At 48.3% G+C, this 20,122-nt stretch overlaps 1 protein-coding gene across 1 annotated transcript in view; it reads right to left on the reverse strand.

The window, feature by feature from the left end:
• Nucleotides 1–294: 294 nt before the first annotated feature.
• The window catches only part of LOC106999500 (uncharacterized), a 58,120-nt gene continuing 38,292 nt past the window's right edge, over nt 295–20,122 (reverse strand). Inside the window, exon 6 of the mRNA XM_077938824.1 lies at nt 295–565. The gene's annotated coding sequence lies outside the window, so the exon portion shown is untranslated. The remainder of the gene's footprint in view (nt 566–20,122) is intronic.

Genomic DNA, 20,122 nt, shown 5'->3' on the forward strand with positions numbered 1-20,122 from the left:
GTTCTGGAAAAAGGTTAACCCTCCCCGCTCTGGTTCCGAGGCTGAGAGGAGGTTAACCTCTAAGCACTTCCTTGGCCTTAAGTGCCAGCCCGGAGCACAGGTCTCAGGGCCGTCCTTGGGTGGGTCACCATCCTCCCGCTCTCCTCTTTCACACCCCCAGCTTTCTTCCTGCTCCCTGGGGGCTTTCACAAAGCGGTGTTTTTAATAGAGCTTTTCAGCAAGCCCTAGTGTAAGTATTTGAGTCATCAAAACCCGGATGTAAACACAGCAGCCCTGCATTCTGCACAGTTTGCGTGTATTTTATCTTTTTAATAATATTTAGCTGGCAACTTAAAACTGCAAGGATGCCAGATATTTTAGCCAGCCACTTACATCATGCAGCATCCATCTTGAGGAGAGTGGCGCCGGGTCCTTTCCTTGTTCTCTTGCTCCCTGCCGCCTACCTGAGACCGCAGGAAATCTGGGTCTTTCTGAAGGCATCTTCTTGTGGTGTAGTCCCCTTGGAACCGCGGCCTTTAGAATGAACATGACATCACCTTGGGCAACAACGACAGAGGGTGCGTGCCTGTAGGAGACAAGACACGGGGAGATCCAAGGTGAAACATCTATCATTTACGCTGCGCCAATTTCAGGTGTGTGAGGGTGCACAGTCTGGATCATCGGCCCCCCATTTAGCACAAACTGCCGTTTGAAACACAGTTTGATTTAATGTACAGAAACAAAATAGCACATTCAGATTTGGTATATTTTCAGGCCTGTAATGCCAACACTCCGGGTGGCCTGTTTAATGGGGAAAAAATGAAATATTCCACTCCAGCCCAGGCCTATGGAAACCAAAGAGGTTTAGTGATTTATTTACATTGGGGGTAAAAACGGTGAGCAGTATTCCTTCTCAGCTCACTACTTCCTGAAGGTTTCCTGAACCTAAACCTTCGTTAACATCCCAGGAAGAAAACTTATTTTTCCTGTGGCTTTCAAAATTTTCTGCTAAATATATTTCGGCACACTGTTTATCTTGGGCATCAGCTTTCAGACCTTTATGCACTTTTAACACCTTGAGGCTGTTTCACTGAAAAATGGTGTATGTTAATTAAAGAGGACTTTATGTGCTGGGCATTAAGGCAGGGGGGATTTCTGTTTTGATCTGTTTGTATAATGAGGGCTTCAGGATGAAACACAAGTCAGAGGCCTGTTAGCTTCTTGAAGCCCTTTTGACAAAGCAGGACCTTGAATGTGGGCCGTTGTATTCAAACCCTTCAAGACCACAGAATGTTGAACTGAACGAAGTAGTTCTTCCTAAGTGCGTGGTGAACATGGAGGCCAGGACAGGAGAAAGACTGAAAATGCCCCAAGTTCCTGGGGCTTAGCTGCAATTTCTTTGAACTTGACTCTCTCTGGGTGTCTGCTCATGATTGTCAGGGCAGCTCTGGCCAAGGCGATGCACTCTGTCTCGCTGGAATTTCCTGATTCCAAAGTAGTCCCTTCCAAATAAATAATCAACAAACGCCATCTGCTTCACCTTGCCAGCAGGCACAGAGCTGAAAGGTTAGCTAAAACCCACAATTTTTAGGAGCAGTTGGCCCTTGAGACATTTCAAGATAGGTTTCGGCTTGGAATTAAACTAGAGTTGGAGGCAGAAATCAGGTGATTCAGACAGCAACCTCCCCCCGCCCCCCACCCGCCAACTTCCCCAGACAGTCCAGGCAGCTGGGTTTTTGGCTCTCGCAGCTGCTAAGCTTTGGCAAGCCAAAAGCATATTTCGTGGTGGTGATTCCTTTCCCAGGTTGACGGACATGTTTCTGTACTGAGCACAAGGCATGTTTCCTGACTGTGTGTGAATCAGAGGCTGCATTTTAATCCAGGGCTTCTGGTGACAGTTTTAAGCTGGATGAACAAAGCAGACCCTGACATGTCCCTATCATCAAGGTCAAGAGATAAAGAATCTATCCTAAATGTTCGCCACCTCTAGCCCAGATGTATTACATTTATTTATTTATTTATTTTTGTTTTGTTTTGTTTTTTGAGGTGGAGTCTTGCTCTGTCGCCCAAGCTGGAGTGCAATGGGGCAATCTCAGCTCACTGCAACCTTCACCTCCCAGGTTCAAGCAATTCTCTTGCCTCAGCCTCCCAAGTAGCTGGGATTACAGGCGTGTGCTACCATGCCCGGCTACTTTTTGTATTTTTAGTAGAGACAGGGTTTTGCCATGCTGGCCAGGCTGGTCTCGAACTCCTGATCTCAGGCGATATGCCCTCCTCAGCCTCCCAAAGTTGCTGGGATTACAGGTGTGAGCCACCATGCCCAGCTATTTTTTTTTAATTATGCCAAGAGCAGCCACCACCCCACAAGTCAATGGATGCCCATGTTCATGTGTCAGATGTTACCCTTCTCTCTGTCAGTGCTTTTGTGGTGTTTGCTTCTTTGTTGGCTTTGGTGAGAAGATTTACAAAAGCCATTTTGGATCCTTGAGTGCCTTCCCAGATTGAGGCAAGCCCCAAGATTCCAAACAGCCTTGACCTTGTCTTTGTCATCCCATTACAGCAGGGAAGATAACCAGGGGAGTCCTCGGTGTGGCCCCTCCATACCAGGGCCTGGAGAGCCAGCTTCCCAGAAATCCATGGATTAGGAAGCTCTGTCGTGGGCCAGTTCAGGAGCGGCAGGGGGAACAACTCCCTTTTATTTTGTTGTCTAGCATGTGACCAGAATGCTGCCAGCTAATTTTAACCCCACCAAAGTACTGCTGGAAAAAAAAAAAAAAAAAAAAAAAAAAAAACTATCTTGCATCTGGAGAGAGAAATGCTGTGGGCTGGATAAAAGCTTTTCAGCCTGTGTTCCTTCCTGTTTCGGTTTCCAAACTTGCATTATCGGTAACCTGAAAAATGATGAGTTTCACCAAATTCCTGGATGTTGTGCAAGAGGACAATGAGTCTATTTTGGGTGGTGTGAGTGTGTCTGGCATAGACACTGGGAACCATTGTTTTCAGGAGGGAGAATGTTTTGGGGTTTCCTGGTGCTTTCCTTATAGGGTCTCAAAGCCCCAAGGGGTACTGCTGCCGGGAGGAACCCTCCATGGCAACCATGGAGGCTGTGCTCTGCAAAAGACCTGGCTGAGAATTGGGTGGTTAGGCCAGAGGGTGGGGGTGGGGGATGACAGTGGCAGTGGTGGCTCCAGAGGTGTTAAAAGGTGCTCTGTAGGGAGCATTTGAGGTGGAACAACTGGAGCAGGAAGAAGTGGAGAGAGAAAGATGCTTTCACTGTAGCTGGGCGGCCCCCTGGGACACAGGGCACCACTTCTACTAATTCTCCATATCTGCTTTTAGCACCATGGGTGAATGGAGGATTACATGGAGTTCCCTATCCAGGATACTGGATTCTCAAAGCATACCCACGGTGGTTCTTTGTTGCTGTCTGACTGGATGGCAGTTGTTGCTATTGGAAAAGTCCAGAATCGCAAGACCCAGGAAATGAAATGGTTTGGGTGAGACAGCGTGTAGCTAGGCAGGTGCGACTGGCTGTTCTAGAACTAGGTAGTAAGGTGGACTGCCGTTAACCTGAGTGTCCACAACGCAGTCTCAGAAGATAAGGTCAACACTGCAGCACTTGCTGCAACCTCAACCAGAAGAGCTTGGTGGCAGTTGTTCTGACAGCTGCAGAGGGCTTCAGTTGCCTAAAAAGCCATTTGCTCAGCCCTGCCCTGTCTGGCCAACTTCTGTGTATTTCGAGGATCCTCATGGGTCTCTGTGGCCCCCCCTCTTTTCTGAATCCTCAGGCAGACACCGTCTTCAGAAGGGCAGGGAACTCCATCTTCTGCTTCTAACTGGCTGCTATAACCTGCCAGCAGTAGTCAAGATCAGTTGGCAAATCCCTAAATTAAGGTTCTGTTTATTCTGTTGTTCCACAGGCTTGTTTTGAGCAAGATGTTGTGCTTTAATTAAAAAGATGAGAGATCATGAGTAAGTGAAAATATTTTTGAATCTTCACAGATAGGTTTGAATTTCAGTTCTTGCGATTCACAGTAGGGCGTCAGGCTGATCAGCACTTTTATCTGTGAGACCATCTAGAAGGTTTTCTGTAAGTTAACAGCTGACTCTTCTGCACAATAGAATTGTAAAGGGAATCTTATGTCAAGCATTTGTTCCTTGCTGCTTCTCTGTTTACAGATTTTAGCCAGCCTTCAGCTGTCATTAGGACATATTCCTCATTTACCTTTCTAGCCAGAGGATTCCTAAATGTTTCATAATAGCTCCGCAGCTGGAATGCAGCTGCTTGGGGTGGAGCAAACATAACTCCCTATAGGTCAGCGGGTGAGGGAGGGCAGGGAATCTGGGAAGGTTGGGAAAGTCCTTCTAAAGCCAGAGCTCAGGAATGAGTGGGGCCTCTGGTGTGAAGACTTTCCAGATGGAGGAAGGAAGGGTTCATTTTCTGCCCTCTGAGTAGATTCCAAACAATCGCTTTAGGGAGGCCAACTATTTTGAAATTGCCTTTAAAGAAGACAACACAAATGTTTAAATTGACCTGGAAAAGCCTTTCTTTTCCCTTTCCGTACAATCCAAGTCTGTTGCCTTGCACATTAATCAACAGAAATGTGTGCCCACGATTCTCCCCTCCCTCACCTCTTTTATTATTATTATCTTTGGTTCAGGAAACTTTTGGAAGCTTTCCCAGGCTGGAGCTATAGAATGATTCCAGGAAAATGCATAGGAGTTTCTGTGTTTTCAGTTTCTCTGGAGGGAGCTGAACATGTTTTTCAGAGAGACGAAGCGGGGGCAGCCAGGTCTTGTGCAAGAATGCAGCCACAAAAGAGGGCAGACAGTGCTAAAAAGATCTGTGGGCATCCAAAAGTTCTGAAACCAAGGTGTGGCTTAGTGAGCCTGCCTGTTCCCCACCCCTTCAGCGTTTTATTATGGCAGCTGCCATGATGTCAGTCCATGAGCCAAAGCACCCATCTCAGGGAGATACGCTGGGAACAGCTGGGTGCTCAGGTTTGGACTTCATTCTCAAGTTAGTAGCACTTGTAATTTCTGTCAAAAGAACACTCCAAGATATAGATGGACAGTGCAGGGAGTCAATACTTACCTAGCAGGCAAGGGCCCCACCCAGACATGGAATGCAATGGACAAAAAGTGTCCTTGGGCTATTGCTGCCAAGGGTGGTGCCAACCTTCAGCCTGTGCCAGTGCAGATGCTTTTGAGCCCAGAAACACACACAGAGCTGCATGCATGCATGCATGTATCAGAAACATCTGTCTATACACAAAACCAGAAAGCTATTGGGGAGGTGTGCATAGATGAGGTACAAGAATAAGAGTAAGGGGGACACCCAGGACCCATCACTGATAGATGTGGCTTTTTTTTTTTTTTGACAGGGTCTTGCTCTGTTGTCCAGGCTGGATCTGGCTTACTGCAATCTCCGCCTACTAGGCTTAAGCGATACTCCTGCTTCAGCCTCCCGAGTAGTTGAGATTACAGGCGCATGTCACCGTGCCCGGCTAATTTTTGTGTTTTTAGTACAGATGGGGTTTCACCATTGGGCCAGGCTGGTCTCAAACTCCTGACCTCGGGTGATTTGCCCACCTCGGTCTCCCAAAGTACTGGGATTACAGGCATGAGCCACTGCACCTGGCCAGATGTGACTCTTGAAAGCAAAGACGACCAAGCACAGTGGCTCATGCCTGTAATCCCAGCACTCCGGGAGGCCGAGGCGGGCGGATCACCTGAGGTCAGGAATTCGAGACCAGCCTGACCAACATGGAGAAACTCTGTCTCTACTAAAACTACAAAAAAAAAAAAAAATTAGCCAGGCATAGTAGTGCATGCCTATAATCCCAGCTACTTGGGAGGCTGAGGCAGGAGAATTGCTTGAACCTGGGAAGTGGAGGTTGTGGTGAGCTGAGATCAGGCCATTGCACTCCAGCCTGGGCAACAAGAGGCAAAACTCCATCTCAAAAAAAAAAAAAAAAAAGAAAAGAAAAGAAAGCAAAGGCAGCTTATATTTCCTGGAAATACACTTCATTCAGGTTGGTTCATGGGCAAAAGAGACAGAAGTTGCTCCTTAAGGAGAATGCCCTGGGTGAGGGCAGTGCTGCCAGCCACTCTACAATGGTAGGACTGCTGCATCCCCTATGGCCAGGAGAACCTCAGGAGAGGTGGAACAATCAGAGGCTTGTGGTGATAGAAACTAGAGGACACAGCTCCCAGCTCTCCTCGCCCCATTAGTTTGAAGACTCTTACCAGCCGCACTGTCGTGATTCTGGCAGTAACATCTCCTTCCTTTCTGCCCAGGGACATACTGACTCCAGAAAGCATCTTTCCTACAGCAGGTTGGGAAGGTGCTTAACAGCCCAGATGTTAGGATGTTAATAGCGATGATGATAGGCAAGGCTGACATTTATTGGGCACCTCTGATGTGTTGGACATTGTGCTGGGTGTTTTAATGCATTATCTCTACTAATCCGCACTTAATGAAGTGGATTCAGTTATCGTCCCCATTTTATAGACAAAGCAACTGAAATTCAGAGAGGTTGAATAACGTATCTTAGGACACACAGCTAGTAAGTGGTGGCTGAAGTTTGAATTCAGGGTTGCCTGACTCTAGAGGCCTTATCAGACAGATCTGGGTTTGAATCTTGACTCCTGAGACTGTGTGACCTGTGCCAAGTTTCTGCACCTCCAGGCTTCCTCATCTGTTTTCATTGTTCGACACATCAAATATTGGCAATTTCATGTAATTTAGCCTAAACCTGCCTTACAACATTGCTTTAAGGCAGTGCGTGGTGGCTCACGCCTGTAATCCTAGCATTTTGGGAGGCCGAAGAGGGTGGATCACAAGGTCAGGAGTTTGAGACCAGACTGACCAACATGGTGAAACCTGGTCTCTACTAAAAATACAAAAATTAGCTGGGCGTGGTGGTGCACACCTGTAATTCCAGCCACTCAGGAGGCTGAGGCAGGAGAATCGCTTGAACCCAGGAGGCAGAGGTTGCAGTGAGCTGAGATCGTACCACTACACTCCAGCCTGGGCGACAGGGCAAGATTCTGTCTCCAAAAAAAAAAAAAAAAAAAGATTTCTTTAAGAATTAAATAAGATAGTGCATTTAGAATACTTAGTAGAGTGCCCAAAATATAATAAGTACTCAATGGACGCTAGCTTTTATTTTATATATCATTATTATTATTATTATTATTATTTTGAGACAGATTCTCACTCTGTTGCTCAGGCTGGAGTGCAATCGCGGCTCACTGCAGCTTCAACCTCCTGGGCTCAGGTGATTTTCACACCTCAACCTCCCAACTAACTAGGACTACAGTTGCATGCCACCACAATGCGTTTTTTTTTTTCAATCACTTGAACTCAGGAGGCAGAGGTTGCAGTGAGCCGAGATCGTGCCACTGCACTCCAGCCTGGGTGACAGAGCGAGACTCCATCTCAAAAAAAATGTAAAAATAAAAATAAATAAATAAAAATCTTCCAGGCGCCTTACAGGATCAAGACAAACTCCTTACCTTGGAACACAAGGCCTCTGGGAAATTGCCTCCGATTCCTCTTTTTGCGTCTTCCTTCTCCTCAATTACTTTCTAACCACATTAAATTCCTCTTGTTCCTTAAACACAATATGAACTTTGAAGCCCCATGCCTTTACGAGGCTCTTTTCTCTACCTACAAAGAATGTCTTCTCGCTCTTGTTTTTTGAGCAAACTTCTATGCATCCTTCAAAACCCAGCTCAATTTTTACCTTTCCTGTGAAAATAGTCTCTGGCACCTCCCAGCTCTGCGCTTCAATTGCAATCTGCATTTATCACAAAGAGTTGTAGTTATCTGTTCACAGCTGCCTCACTGGGAACTCACTGAAGTTCAAGGCTGGGGCCATTCTATTCCGAATGCATCTAGAAGCCTCTAAATAAAGGCTAGTCAAATAAACATGCCTAAATATACATTTTTATGACGTAATTTTATTGTCACCAAAATAATATGGAAGTTTATGTATGTATGTACTATTTATACCCTTCCTGTCCCAGCAAAAACTTGGAGCATTCTATCCAGAAATAGAGATAGAATAGTGCTTAGTATATCCTGCGGTAGAAAGTGTTGGGGCTTTGGAATCAAGTATTTCTGGGTTGAAATCATAACCTGGACTCCTAGTGTGCCATTAAGTCATTACTTTGTCTCAACCTCAGTTTTCCCACCTGTAAAATGAAGATAACATTAATTACCCATGAGGTGGACACTGTTAATTTCTAAAAAGTAGTCACTCCTGCTTTCTTCCTTAGTGCCCTGAATTTGTTTCAGGAGTCCCCCACCCCTCAGTTCCACATGCCATGGGGGAAAATCCCAATTAGTCTGAGCTAATCTTAGCATCCCATTCCCCTTGCTAACACTTTGCTCGGGGATGGATCTGTGACCCAGTTCTGGTGAATAAGACATGGGGGTTGGGGGCTTGTTTTAGGAAATATTTTCTCAATCTTAAAACATGAGAGAGAGAGAAACAATTGTCTTTTTTTTTTTTTAAGACACGGTCTCACTAGGCTGGAGTGCAGTGGTGCAATCTCAGCTTACTGCAACCTCCGCCTCTTGGGCTCAAGCAATTCTTCTGCCTCAGCCTCCCAAGTAGCTGGGATTACAGGCGCCTGCCACCTTGCCCAGCTAATTTTTGTATTTTTAGTAGAGACAGGGTTTTACCATGTTGGCCTGGCTGGTCTCGAATTCCCGACCTCAGGTAATCCACCTGCCTCAGCCTCCCAAAATGCTGGGATTACAAGCATGAGCACCATGCCCAGCCAAACAATTGTCTTTCTGTAGCTGTATGTGTGTCTGGAGTCATGATGGCTGGGGCTACAGCAGCCATCTTGCTATGATGAAGGCAGCCATTCAGAGAACTAAGTCAACACACTGAAGATGATAGAATGGAAGGAAATGTGGAAAGAACATTAGTCTGGTGGCACAGTTCGGCAGCTGGATTACTCTGCCCTGGAGCCACCCATATCTGGACTATTTCCATCAATTCCTTCATTGTTCAATGAGGGACCCCTGGCTTGATCCAGTGGAACCAAGGTTTCTGTGACTCACAGCCAAAAGCATCCTAACGATCAATTTCACAGGGTTGCTGTGTTGACTAAATAAAAATAAAATTGGCCAGGCAAGGTGGCTCACACCTATAATCCCAGCACCTTGGGAGGCTGAGGTGGGTGGATCACCTGAGGTTGGGAGTTCTAGACCAGCTTGGCCAACATGGTGAAACCCCATCTCTACTAAAACTATAAAAATTAGCCAGGCATGGTGGCAGGCGCCTGTAATCCCAGCTACTTGGGAGGCTGAGGCAGGAGAATCACTTGAACCCGGGAAGCGGAGGTTGCAGTGAGCAGAGACCATGCCACTGGACTCCAGCCTGGGCAACAAGAGGAAAGCTCCGTCTTAAAAAAACAAAATTGAAAAAGTGCCTGACAGGGTATGGCACATAGTAAGTTATTAAAGATTAAAGATTGTCCTGCTGAGATGTTCTGGGGTGAATGCACCAATGACTGTGAAGAGTGGTCCAGAGAACATGGCAGATGGTAATAAAGGTTAGAGAAGTTCAGAAGTGGGTAAGTGCTAGAATGACGAAGATGACAAAGACGATGAAATTCAAACATTATGTTAGTAAATGTCCTAATGGAACTTCCTGGGCTGTTACAATGGTTCTCCTTTTTACTTCTCATGCCTTTTCTTACCCGGGTCAGAATTAGACATTGCATGTACAGGCTTTTCTAATTGTAAGTGGCCACACTTATACAATCAGGGTGGTCCTTAATTACCCTGGGGCATGGAAGCCCTGCTGCAGGATGAAGGCAAGAGTGTGATTTTTTTTTTTTTTTTTTTTTTTTTTTGAGCCAGAGTCTCGTTCTGTCGTCGCCCAGGCTAGAGTGTAGTGCACAATCTCTGCTCACTGCAACCTCCGCCTCCCAGGCTCAAGCGACTGTTGTGCCTCAGACTCCCAAGTAGCTGGGATTACAGGCATGTGACACTACACCCGGCTAATTTTTGTATTTTTAGTAGAGACGGGATTTTGCTATGTTGGCCAGGCTGGTCTCGAACTCCTGGCCTCAAGTGATCCACCCACCTCATCCTCCCAAAGTGCTGAGATTACAGGCGTGAGCCACTGCGCCCAGCCTCTAAAGTATAATTTGTAGCTCCAGGAGGAGGCAAGATTTGAAAGCAGAACCATCATACCCATAGAACATAAAGCAGGGCCTTTGACTTGCCAAAAGCACACCAAGTCCGTCCTCCCTGAGAGGCCTAGAGAAGCCCAGCAGACCTCTCCAGCTCGGGTGGGGCTGCCTCTGGGGGCTGCCTGGCTTTTGGCCAGCTGACCAGGCCATGGAGTTTTGCTCCCTGCCAGCCCCACGGCCCTTTCAAACCTCGTTCCAGGAGAGCTCAGCCACACCAGTGTCTGCCAGACTCATGTCTGTCCAGCCATGTGGGCGGCCCTGGCAGCAGGGGACAGGGCAGGGTTTGTGCAAGGACATTGTGGCACCCACAGCAGGGCGTGGAAGAGGCGGTGGCTCGCTTCAGGGACGAGCCAGGAAGGAACGTGGAGAAGATGGGGAGCAGAAGCCACAAACTCAAGGCAGCCTCAGCTGCCTTCTCAAAGGCTGCCTTCGCCTTAGAAGCTTGTTCCAGGGTCTCCTTTCCTGCTTGCCCCTGTTCAGCTGGGTTCAGCACAGCCCTGCTTCAATGCTCAATTCTTTCTTTTTTTTGGAGACAGAGTTTCGCTCTTTCGCCCAGGCTGGAGTGAAGTGGCGTGATCTCATCTCACTGCAACCTCCGCCTCCCAGGTTCAAGTAATTCTCCTGCCTCAGCCTCCCAAGTAGCTGGGACTACAGGCGTGCACCACCACGCCCTGCTAATTTTTAGTAGACAGGGTTTCACCACGTTGGCCAGGCTGGTCTCAAACTCCCGACCTCAGGTGATCCACCCGCCTCAGCCTCCCAAAATGCTGGGATTACAGTCATAAGCCACCTCAAGTCTGTTCACCAAATCTTTACTTTATGTAAGAGAATACTTTATGTAAGATGCCATATACCTCCTGGCTAATAGTGGGTTGGGGTGAGAGATACGGAGAGCAAGATCAGAGTAGAAAGGACCTCAGAATGGCCTTTAAACTTGTGTGCCTCAGAACTCCAACTCCCTCCGCCCCCCACAAAAGCCCAAGTATTTAAGAAAGAAAAAAAGTGAGACTGCTGCTGTTTAATCTAGGGCAGGGGTAGGGCCCTGTCCACTCTGCCTTGAGTCAGAGACTCCATGGACAGTATCCAAACAGCCCAGACCCAGACCAGGGGGGTAAATAGAAGCCCAGAGAGGGCTCTGGAGGAGTGACCTCCCTCAGTCACACAGCAGGTTAGAGGCCCGGTCAGGTTCAAAGTCAAGCCCGGTGCCCCGTCCATTGTACTGCCCTACCCCTTAGCACTCGTTTCAGAGATCAGCTGGGGAGATGGGGCATCTCACCCAGGAATAGACAGACGCACTTGCTACAGACTAAAGAGAACAAGTGATTCTAACTCAGGACGGCAAAGGCTCCCCGGAAGAGGGGTAGGGGGCCAGGCCCAGGGCAGCATGGGCAGGATTGCCTATGGCACATGGCAGGGGTGGGGTGAGAGCTGGCTGTGAGGAAGGAGGCAATTACAGGCCTCAGAGAACATGATCTGCTAGCACCTGAAGAAACACTGGCAATCCAGAGAGCTGGGTTGCAGCCCTGGCTCTGCCGTGACAAGCTGAGGGACCCCGGGCCAGGGGTCTCCCCTCTGGGCCGGTTTCCTTGCATGTAAAATGGCAAAGAGGGTGGGCTAGTTGGCCCTACCGTGACATGCTGGGAAGCCTTCTCTCCTCCCACTACCAATGATACTGCCCAGGACACTCCCCAGTGTGTGCCAGGTGTCTGGAATTGACACCAGGAGGGAGTGTCCCTGGGTGCCCTGTGGCACAGCATGGAGCTGGCAGGCCTGCTCAAGGTGCCCGCCCAGAGCTCTGGGAAACAGAGAGAAACCATGAGGAGGCAGGAACTAGGGAAGAACGCGGGCAGGAGCCATTCCTCTTCTGAGAACAGTTCTTTCCCATCTGGCCCTCCCCAGAAGCTCAGGCCTCTGCCAGGACTTAGGGTCCCACCACCCCGAAGAGGCGAGACCTCAAGGGTAGGGGGGACGAGTCCCTGAACAACCCCAAGTCTCAGTATTCTCATTTATAAAATGGGTAAAAATCGCACTTTAGTAGTCTCATTTGTAAAACTGATATCAATACCTCAGATGATTAAATGAGATAATGTGTGTCAAGGGCCTAGCACAGCGCCTGGTGTAGGAGCCACACGTCCCAGAGGGCTGCCTGCTGTGGAAGACTGCATAATTTGAAGCCTCCATAAAACAGGCTGGTTGAGGGAGGGCCCTTTCTGTCTAACACACCACTGGTCCGGACAGGAGGATTGCGAAGGGGGCCTGGGAGGTGAGCCCACTGCAAAACAATGTGTGCGCGCCCCCTGCTGGCTGCGAGCAGAGGTCCCGCCTGTCTGCCAGGGGTCTTCAGGTAGTTCATGTTAGCACCACCTGCTGCTGCCGGGTCAATTGACCCAATATTCACAGAGCACCCCCCAGCTGTCAGGTACCCCGCCAGGCTTTGGGAGGGATGCAGAATGAGTGAAAGGGAAGCTAGGTTTTTGGAGCCAACTAGTTTTGGTGTTGACCACCCATGGGTTCAAGCCCAGAGACTATCAATATCTGCTTGGATGTTCATTCATTCAACAGAAATGGTTCTGCGTCGGGATATAGCAATGAACAAAGGTCCTGGCATCTTGGACTTGCAGTAATCTTAGAGAAATAATCCCTCAGAGCTTCAGGTTCTCATCTGTAGCATGGAAGACTTCCCTACTCCTTCCCCTCAAACCAGAGGGTAGAGACCCTGGGTATGGATTTCAAGGTCGCTGTCATTAGTAGGGAGCTAACAGTCACTACAAACAGCTATCTCTTCTCAAAGGAAACCTCATCCCTCTGAGCCTGGGCTGTCATTCATTTGGTTCATTCTGAAGGGACCCTGTCATGCCAGTCTCCCCAGGCTCTCCGTCTACCAGGAACCCCGGAAGACCCCTGGCCCAGGCCATTCTGCTCCAGGGCAATGATAGAGCCCTAACCTCTAATGAGAGGTCATCAGAGTGGATGTGGGAGGATCGTGCAGATACCCTGCAACTTTCTCTCCGGGTGATACGTGGATATTTCTCCTTAAATTAATTGGACTGGTTAGCCTCAGTGCCAGCCTAGTAGGAACCATCGCCTGCCCGGATTCCTGTTCTCCCCCAGACCACTGGGCAAATCCTTCTCAGTTGGTAGGGCTTTAATGGCTTGAAGAGGATAGGAAATATGTTCTTGATGACTTTTTATTAACATCCAATTTTATTAACATCCATTACAACCCATGGCCTTCATTGTGCATGCACACACACACACACACATACACACACAGAGCAAAGGCGAGGGTTGGAAGCCAGTTGATGCTAGAGGAATGCTTTAACACCCCTATCAATACACAACCCAAGTCGGCTCCAGCTAATTTTTTCAAGATGTCCACAGTGTCACCCCATGCTCAGGATATGTATTGGTGTGTGTGCTTTTGTACTCACTCATATAGCAAACTTTGAGCTATGGCCAGGTACTAGGACAATATTAGTAAACAAAATAGACAAACACAAAATCCTCAGAGCTTCAGGTTCTCATCTGTAGCATGGACGACTTCCCTACTCCTTCCCCTCAAATCAGAGGGTAGAGACCCTGGGTATGGATTTCAAGGTTCGCTGTCATTAGTAGGGAGCTAACACTCACTATGTAACACTCACTACCACTGGAGTGTGTGGGGGTGGGGGGGAGTCTGGGATAGAAAAGTAAATAAACAAGTAACATAAACATGATGCTTGAGGGTAATATGTGCTATGGAGAAAACCAAAGCAAAAAAGACGGTGCCCCAAAATGAGTGGAGGATTTTAAATGGGGTGGTCAGGGAATGTCTCAATGAAAAGGTAACATTTAAATAAAGACCAAAAGGAGATGAGAGAGTGAGCTATGAAGCTATTTGGTAGAAGAGGGTTCCAGGCAGAGGAAATGGCAAATTCAAAATACCGAGGCATGGTCAGAGAGGTTGTCCTGGTGGGAACAAGGGGAGAGGGGATGGGAAGAGGCAGGAGGTGTTGGGCTCTATTATTAATAAAATATGGTCAGGAGTCCCCCAGTCCCCTGTTCCAACCCATATAGTTAATTTCATCCCTTTTCTTAAAGTTCTGAAACTAATACCTGTCTTATAAACAAGCCATGACAAAGCTCTGTTTAGAGAAATATGGTGGGGAGAGGCTAATCAGGGTAGGTTTCCTGGAGAGGAAGGTTGGCTGACTTCCTTTCTTTTCAGGTGAAGAAACCAAGACTCAGAGACAGTCAATAACTTGCCTAAGGTCACAAAGCTAGAAACTGACAGAGAAGGGCTTGCATCCATGCTCATCTGGTTTAGAAGTCACTGCTCTTAGCCAGGGTGCTGCCATGGTGACAGGCCATTTCCATTAGAGGAGAATAATGGCTGTTCATCTGAGGACCTGGAACAACAGGGTCTGAGTGGCCATCACTCAGTCGGGGCAGAGCACGGGTACAGAATTGTGGCATTGTTTGGCTGAGAATCATAGATTCTCAGTGAAGCACAGGCAAGGTGCCAGGCCCCACGCATGGGGTTTTAGATGCATGATCTCATTTAACTCTCATTTTACAGATCAGGAAATTGAGGCCTGACACGCTTCCTGATCTTGTGTGTATCAGAACAAGATCATAACAATTGACTTTCAAAAATTAGTGGCTTAAGGCCAGGTGCGGTGGCTTACGCCTGTAAACCCAGCACTTTGGGAAGCCAAGGCGGGCGGATCACCTGAGGTCAGGAGTTCGAGACCAGCCTGGCTAACATGGTGAAACCCCGTCTCTACTAAAAATACAAAAATTAGCCAGGGCCTGTGGTGGCAGGGCCTATAGTCCCAGCTATTTGGGAGGCTGAGGTAGGAAAATTGCTTGAACCTGGAAAGTGGCAGTTGCAGTGAGCCAGGATTGCGCCACTGTACTCTAGCCTGGATGACAGAGCAAGACTCCATCTCAAAAAAAAAAAAAAAAAAAAGGAAAAGTAAATAAATTAAAAATTAGTGACTTAAAACACCAATTTATTATTTCTCAAGATTTTGTGAGTCAGGAATTTGGGCAGGGCTTGACTGGGTGGTTCTTCTGCTCCATGTGGTGTCAGCTGGGGTCACTCAACTGCATTCAGCTGGCAGCTGGACTGGGAGGGAAGGGCCAAGAAGGCATCACTTACAGGTCTGGCACCTCTGCATGGCCTCTCCACGTGGTCAGCATGGTGGTTTCAGGTCAATTGGATTAATTACATGGCAGCTGGGAATTATATTTCATCCAAGGGAATGAAAGCAGAAGCTGCCAGACTTAGGGACTAGCCCTGAAGCTGGGACAGTGTCACTTCCACCACTTCTACTGCCCCAAACAAGACACCAGATCAGCCCAGATTCAATGGCAATGATGTTTTGCAGCCTGGTTGCTCCATCACAGAGCACTCCTTGCTCTGGCTCCCTCTTCTCCCATCCTTTGCCCAATCCAGTATAGCAACGACAATGATGTTGTTGTTGTTGTTGTTGTTTAGAGACAGAGTCTTGCTTTGTCACCCAGGCTGGAGTGCAGTGGCACGATCTTGGCTCACTGCAACATCTGCCTCCTGGGTTCAAGCAATTCTCCTGCCTCAACCTCCCGAGTAGCTGGCAGGGTCAGGAACAGGGTGAGGCAAGCAGGACTCTCTGTTACCCTGAGAATGGCCTCCTTGCACTCTGTGACCTTTCTCAGTACACGAAGGTCTGCCTCATTCTTTTGATTCCTGCATAGTATTCTATGGTAGAAATGGGACACCATTAACCATTTCACTCTTGACGAGCCTTTCCGTTGTTTTCAGTTTTTGGCTGTTACTAAAATGCTGCCTTGACATCCTTGTAGATGTCTTTTTGTGCATGTAGTAGTATATAATTTTTACTTCAGCATATATGCATTTTATTTTTTATTATCTCTTGTGGAGACAGAGTCTCACTTCCTTGCCCAGGCTGGAGTGCAGTGGTGTGACCATGGCTCACTGCATCCTCTGCCTTTTGGGCTCAAGCGATCCTCCCACCTCAGCCTCATGAATAGCTGGGACCACAGGCATGCGCCACCATGTTTGGCTATTTTTTGTAGAGATGGGGTTTCACTCTATTCCCCAGGCTAACCTCAAACTCCTGGACTCACGTGATCTGCCACCTCACCCTCCCAAAGTGTTGGGATTACAGGCATGAGCCACCATGCCTGGCCAATGATGTTTTTAAATGCTGCTAATAATAATGTACAAAATTTAGAAAACATAGATAAGTGAAAATAGGAAACAAAAACTACCATATACCATAGCCTAGAGACAATTGGAGGTCCCCTCAATACCTACACTGGAGGAGGAAAGAAGCCCCCTCCCCTGGAGAATCTGCCACCCGTTGCAGGGGTCTGCTGTGATTTGGGCTCTGTTCTGCTGGCAGGGTGGAGCCTGTCATCTATCCCGGACAGAATTATTGCCTCAAATTACATGGTTGATTATCAATTACTTGTGTTCATATGAGAGCATGTGTGCGTGTGTGCATAAGTGTCTTTGCAAATCATTAAGGGTCGTAATTCTGGATTATCATTGATTAACGAGAGGGAGGCCTGGTACCTCCAGCAGCCGGAATGGCAGCCCCACAATTATGTCCCAGCTGATCAGTAATTGGCGTATCACAAGATGATTTCTCTCTCGGCTGCCTACCCACAGCCTCTCCTGTCGGCTTCACAATTAGCACCATTGCTCATTCCCTTGCAGCTCAGGCCGAGTGCAGAGACCTGCTTTCTGGCAAGGGGAAGCCGTGGGGCTGGCTTGAAGACCACCACCCAAATAGAGTGGGGATGGTGGTGTGGGGTCGGTGGCAGAGGCACAATGCTGGGGAGTGGTGCCGGCTTGAACTCTAGCTTCCTGATGTCTGGTGCTGCCTTTGTGTCTTATCCTGCTTCCCAGCAAGCTCAGGCACCATTGACCCATCCTCATTGCACGGATGGGTAAACTGAGACCCCGAGAAAGAATATGGCAAATTAGAAAAAAAAAGAAAAATCCAAAAGCAATAATTCAGGGCAACAGGGCCACACGGGTCCAAGCCAAAGAGCCCAGGAGGAAGCAGAGCTATAGAAGGAGCTCCCCCAACCATCACTCCTACCCTCGGGAGGCTGTCAGGTTGCCACTGGTTGTATTAGTCTCCTTGAACAAAACGAGCTTTTAGCCTCCAGAGCTTGCACATAGATGCACAGAGCTCTCCAGGGTGGGGAGGAAGTGCACCGAGGAATGTGTGGGTGCACTCCCTGCTGGATTATGACAACGGCTTCCTCATGGTTTTCCCCACTTCCAGACTGGGCCTCCAATTTATCCTCCTGTTCAGCCTGCACAACAAACTCCCTGTTGCTCTCAGTTCAGGTTCTCCCGTGCCCTCTTTTGCCCTAGCCTGGTTGATCCATCACAGATCCCTACTTGCCCTGGCTCCCTTATCTCCTATCCTTTGCCCAATCTGATCCCTCCCCCGGAAGCCCCTGTCCCCTCCTCCCACACTCTTTTGGTTTGGAGCACACACCCTTGGGGGAGCTTTTGATACAGGTGCCCCAACTTGGGCTCCACTCCTGAGAAAGGAATTCTGACCTCCCTGGGAACCAGCAGATACAGAAGCAAAAACTTTAAGGACGGCTTTGGAGGGGTGTGAAAGGATGGAGAAGGGAGGGCTGTTCCAGAAACCTTCCACATAAAAGACCCTCCCGTGGCTGCAAAGCCACCAGGCAGTTTGTTTCTGAGCCTTGCAGCTGTCTTGGCCATTTTCATTTTTATCTACTTAGGTTGGTCAGCGGGTCATGGCAAGCAGGAGACACAATGCTAATGACTCCGGCTCCACGTGGCGACCATTCAGGAAAAAGCTGCAATGTTCTCTCTGCCACATTAATCAGAGAAACACATCAAGAGCTGTTGCGTGGAGACAGCTTTCCTCCCAGTACTCGCCCTGCATACTAATCACCACCCCCTCCTGGCGGTGAGTCAGCTCCAAGCCAGGCCGGTGGTGGTAAGGGAAGGCCAGAAACATCAGCTCCATCCACATGGGGAGCAGCTGGAGGAGCCGGAGCCAGGCCCTCCACCGCCCAACACTGTGTGTGACCATCATGGAGGCCTGGTAGGTGGGGATGGAGCATTCTGGGAAAGTTAATCAAAATCCAAATCTGGGCTACTTCCTTGTGTCTAGGTCTTGCCCAAGTCGACCAGAGGAAATGCTCCAGAAGCTGATTCCTGGACAGAGTCTTTGTTTTTCTGTTTTGTTTTGTTTTGTTTTGAGGCGGACCCTTGCTCTGTCGCCCAGGCTGGAGTGCAGTGGCGCAATCTCGGCTCACTGCAACCTCTGCCTCCTGCAGTCATGTGATTCTCCTGCCTCAGACCCCTGAGTAGCTGGGACTACAGGCATGCACCACCACGCCCAGCTAATTTTTGTATTTTTAGTAGAGACAGAGTTTCGCCATGTTGGCCAGGCTAGTCTCAAACTCCTGACCTAAGGTGATCCACCAGCCTTGGTCTCCCAAAGTACTGGGATTATAGGCATGAGTCACCGCGCCCGCCCAGGGTCTTACTAAAGCAAGCGGAGCCTCCGTGCCAGGCACTTTGGTAACAATGAAGCCATCACCTTGGATAGTATTTCACATGTGGTAGGCAGAAAAGGAAGCCCTCTAGACAAATTAGCTCATTTAATCCTCATACAACCCTATGAACTACTCACAGGTACTAGTAACATTCCCATTTTGCAGACGAGAATGTGACATGTGGAGAGATTAAGTAGCCAACTCAAGGTCAAACAGCTAGTAATAACCAACTGGAGTTGAACCCAGAGAATCTGGTTCCAGTAGCCATGCTCTCCTAGCACTCAGGGTTGCCTGAGCCTCTGAATGTCTTTTGCATGTATTCATTCACTCATTCACTCATTCATTCATTCATTCATATAGCAGTAACTTGTTGAGCACCTACTATGTAGAAGGCGCCATATTAGGTTCCAGGGAGACAAAGGTATATAAAACAGACATAGGCTTAAGAGGGAGACTGATATCAATTTAACATTTTCATAAATTTATAGTAAATGCAAAATGTGATAAGTGACATGAAGGAGAAGTACTGGATCCCATGAAAGCACCTAGTATGAGAACCTCCTCTGTTTGGTGAGGTCAAGGAAGGGTTCCCCGAGGAAGTGACAAGTGAAGAAATAGCTTATACTGGTGGTTCTCATAATGTGGTCCCTGGCCTAGCAGCATAAGAATCACCAAGGAATCTGGTTTAAACATTTTTTTTTGAGACAGGGTATTTGTTGTCCAGGTTGGAGTGTGGTGGTGCAAACTCAGCTCACTGCAACCTCCTGGGCTCAAGTGATCCTCCCACCTCAGCCTCCCAAGTAGTTGGGACTGCAGGTACACACCACCACACCCACCTTATTTTTTTTTTGGAACGAAGTTTCACTCTTGTTGCCCAGGCTAGAGCACAATGGCACAATCTCGGCTCACTACAACCTCTGCCTCCCAGGTTCAAGCTATTCTCCTGCCTCAGCCCCCTGAGTAACTGGGATTACAGGCACCCACCACCATGCCCGGCTAATTTTTGTATATTTAGTAGAGACGGGGTTTCACCATGTTGACCAGGCTGGTCTAGAACGTCTGACCTCAGGTGATCCACCCACCTCGGCCTCCCAAAGTGCTGGGATTACAGGCGTGAGCCACCATGCCCAGACTAATTTTTTAATTTTTTGTAGAGACAGGTCTTGTTATGTTTTCCAGGCTGGTCTTGAACTCCTGGGCTCAAGCAATTCTCCTGCTTCAGCTTCCCAAAGTGCTCGATTACAGGTGTGAGCCACTTCTGCAAAGAAATTTGTAAGGAAGGCAAATTCTCGGACCCCACCCCAGACCTACTGAATCAGGAACTCGCAGAAGAGGCCCAGAATCCATGAATAAGCGCACCAGGGGCTTCTGATGCATG

Source organism: Macaca mulatta, chromosome 7 (assembly GCF_049350105.2).
Source record: "Macaca mulatta isolate MMU2019108-1 chromosome 7, T2T-MMU8v2.0, whole genome shotgun sequence".
Taxonomy (NCBI): domain Eukaryota; kingdom Metazoa; phylum Chordata; class Mammalia; order Primates; family Cercopithecidae; genus Macaca; species Macaca mulatta.